Genomic DNA, 3,926 nt, shown 5'->3' with positions numbered 1-3,926 from the left:
CAGCATAATGAAATATACCGAAGAAGAAATTATCGTGTCTACATTAAGAAGACAGGAAATTGCTACTTAATACTTCATCTAATAAAATTAAGAAGACAGGAAATTGCTACTTAATACTTCATCTAATATACACATCTTGCGTTTCAAATTTCATTTGTTAATTTTGAAATGTATGTGAAAGAGTTGGTTGAGGCAATGAGAGGATGTCACAGGTTAAGTGGTGTATCACTGACTTCAGCTTAACGTTTGTACTTGTATGAGAAACGGGTAACTACTACTACTGTTAACAATTTTATAAATATCTTATAAGTACTGTTATACACTTTATATACTAGACTTCATACTTCTTGCTATTCCTGCAAAACAATGGGTATACAATTCATGTGTATATTGCTAGTAACTCTTCTCCTCTGACTGGCAACGTGTTTTGGCTTTAGATGCTAATCAATGTATATACAGAGGTTCAATCTTTATATTTAAAAACATTTTGAAGCCTCACAATGTCGTTAAATTCGTGTCACCACGTCCGGTCGAACTCTGCCTGACGACTGTGCATCTTGACAATAGCGAAGTAACCTTAGCAAAATGTTCCGTCGTAAAGCTGTTATGTTCATAGCACACCCCTCCTCTCTGCTTTCTTTCCATAATACGAATACGACGGTTTTCAGCACCTGTTTCAACAATCTAGTCGCATAGAAATCTATAGGCATTGCGTCCAGCGATGTGACTGGCATTTATTCGTATGAAATACCATGGATACTCGTTTCAGTGTTCAGCTGTTTGAGGTATGCGATGACAGAATGGATAAGTCGTTGCAACATCTTGTGTACACCGAGATCCTCCCTTGTTTTGTTGCATATTGTTGCCTGGAGCTTGTAGACGGCTTCTGCCACTGATTTTTGCATTCGTAAATTCTCATCTGTTACAAGACGTAGCACTTTGCTTACCATGACTGAGGCACCAATTGTTGCATGTCTCTTTCTGGATGGTTCTGGTTCCCAAAATTGATCCGAATTCTTTTTTTTCAGTGCTATTAGATATAAACAATGCCCCTCTAAATCACCGATCTGAACACATCTGTATAGTCTGAGAGTAAGGATATTTTGCCCCAGAAATGGCCGTTATATCCCCTTTCTAAAAGCGATCAATTTTCAGTGGCATCACACAACCTTCGAACGCAATACAATGTCAAAATATAGCCCTGATACATACAGTTCCACCATGACTTTATATCGCCTATTGCTGTCACGTGACTTGATGATCTGCACATTCAAAAATCGCTTTAATACACCGTACTAAACCCTCTTGCATATGTGTATATTGTTAGTAACTCTTCCTATCTGACAAGTAATGTGTTCCATGAAATACATCATTAGTCACGTAAGAAGAGTTACAAACAACATACACACATAGTTTGTTCATTGTTCGTATCTGAATCTTAAGGCACATTATTAATCACGTAAGAAGAGTTACTAACAACATATACATATATTGTATGTCCATTGTTTCGTATCTAAAGCTCAAATCACAGTATTAGTCACATCAGAAAAGTTACTAACAACATACACATATATTGTATTCACGTTATTCCGCATATGAAGTTAAAGCACATTAACGTGACTGATGATGTGTTTTAAGATTTCAATGTTAAACAATATACATACAGTGTGTTGTTAGTAAATTTTCTAGACAAGAAGTTATATATGAGCGTCAACTATTAACCCGTTTTTCCATTCGAGTCAGTACGGTAAATTTAAAAACACAATTTGAGGCGTCTTTTTTAAAGATACTCTAATGCAGTAGAGGATGGTTGACCTTATTTTACACAGAGCGTGATAGCACCATATTTTATTTTACATACGGAATTTTGTTTGATCCTAGCTCTGTGTTTCAATATATACAAAAGCCAAGTGTCGGTCGGTCAGTAAGTCGGTCACGTTCGATTTCTCCGAATTCTGTGAGTGAGTCCAATTCCACTTTTTCTCTTATAATACTTCCTCTCTTGACTGCCCGTTCCTTATTTTGTTTTAGTTTAATCGCTAACATAAGCGTAAATAGATCCTAAATGTCGGCACTTTTTCTGCTCTATAATAGCCTGTCAAGAAAGGAGTTTCCAAAACTAGATCAGGCATGACGTTATGTGTGTGACACAACATCATCCACATCATTATGACGTCAAGTTAGGTAGAATCTGAATAGAAAAGCCGGGAAGACTCCTGTGAAAAATGGGTAAAAAATTATCGCAAATCTATGCTTTGGAAGTATTAAGAAAGAGCCTTTGTTAAAACAGACTGAAGTTACCAATTATCTGGAGGGAAGAGGACGACATTTCCTCAGAAGAACAACAGGTGTGTATGCAATCACATGGTCATCGTATGTTTTAATCTTTCATCCAAAGGCACGAATAGGTAAATGAGATATTGCTCATGATAGGCTTTGGTTCCCCAAAGCTAAAAGGCCCTTTATTTTTCTGATGTCTGTTTACGGGCGGCAAAGTTGCAAATACATATTGGAGGATTCAGATTTGGTAGGCTTTGGTTTCCAGTAATTCTTGACGGGCTTTTATAGTAGTTAACAACAAGAACTGTGTTGGACATATTTTACACTAAAATCCCATCTTCATCATAAGCGCCCTCAGTGTATCTAGGAAAAACGATCAGTAACAAAAATGTATTTAACATGTTTCGGTTCTATTAGAAGCTCTGTGAACATTAGTTGGTAACGCAGCCCGAGAATCTTTTTTTCACAATATCTACATAGAGATAATAATATACGTTTATATTTACTTAATTTTGAAGTCCTCCCTCGATTTTCACAAATTTATTTGAAATTTTACATGTAGGCTTTTGATCTCGACAGAGGTTTTAGAAAGAGTTTATAGGGAGCCCCAAAATTTGGGAACAAGGGCTTTTGCGGCTCTCAGTTTGACTTGAAAATTGGTTTAAACATGTAAGAATCAAGGGGTTTTTGTGAGGTCTCAGAATTTACTGCAAAACTAAGAACAACATGGCCATTCACAAAAAGGTCTATAAATGTTTTGAGTAATAGTAATAGTAATTTATTTAAAACTCACCTAGAATGAACAGTATAGAAAGTGTTTCTTAAGTCAACTAAAACAGCAATAAAAGATTGTTTTTAATTTACTTAAAGTCAACTAGAACGTTAGAGAAAGTGATTTTTGATCTATTTAAACTAATTTAAAACAGTAAAAAAGTGGTTATTAATTTATCTTAAGTCAACTAGAACACAAGAGAAAGAGGTTTTTAATTGTTTGTTTGTAATTAAGGACAAAGCTACACAATGGGCTATCTATGCTCTGCTCACCACTGGTATCGAAACCCGGATTCTAGCGTTGTAAGTCCGCAGACATACCGCTGTGCTAATGGGGAACATGTTTTTTAATTTATTTAAAGTCAACTAGAATATTAGAGAAAGTGATTTTTAATATATTTAAAGTCACATTGAACAAAATAAAAAGTGATTTTTAATATATTTAAAGTCACATTGAACAGAATAAAAAGTGATTTTTAATATATTTAGTCACATTGAACAGAATAAAAAGGGATTTTTGATATATTTAAAGTCACATTGAACAGAATAAAAAGTGATTTTTGATTTCTCTAAAGTTTTGTTTGTTTGTTGTTAAGCGCAAAGATACACAATAGACTATCTGTGCTATGCCCACTACGAGTATCGAAACCCGGTTTTTAGCGATGTAACCCCTCAGACATGCTGCTGAATCATTAGGGGACTATTTAAAGTCACACAGAACAGTGGAGAAAGTGCATTTTGACGTAGGGCCTACTTAAGATTACCAAGGATAGTAGAGAGTTTTTGTTATATTTTTAAAGTAATCTAGAACAACAGCGACAGTTCTTTTTGACTTATTTTAAAGTCACCAAGAACAGTAAAAAAAAAAAAAACGT

General features: G+C 34.9%; 1 protein-coding gene across 2 annotated transcripts in view; it reads right to left on the bottom strand.

Moving 5' to 3' along the window:
• The window catches only part of LOC106461373 (CUGBP Elav-like family member 2), a 166,239-nt gene that overhangs the window by 152,611 nt on the left and 9,702 nt on the right, over positions 1-3,926 (bottom strand). The gene's annotated exons all lie outside the window — the stretch shown is intronic.

Source organism: Limulus polyphemus, unplaced genomic scaffold (assembly GCF_000517525.1).
Source record: "Limulus polyphemus unplaced genomic scaffold, Limulus_polyphemus-2.1.2 Scaffold38, whole genome shotgun sequence".
Taxonomy (NCBI): Eukaryota; Metazoa; Arthropoda; class Merostomata; order Xiphosura; family Limulidae; genus Limulus; species Limulus polyphemus.
This window is presented reverse-complemented; position numbering and strand designations above follow the sequence as displayed.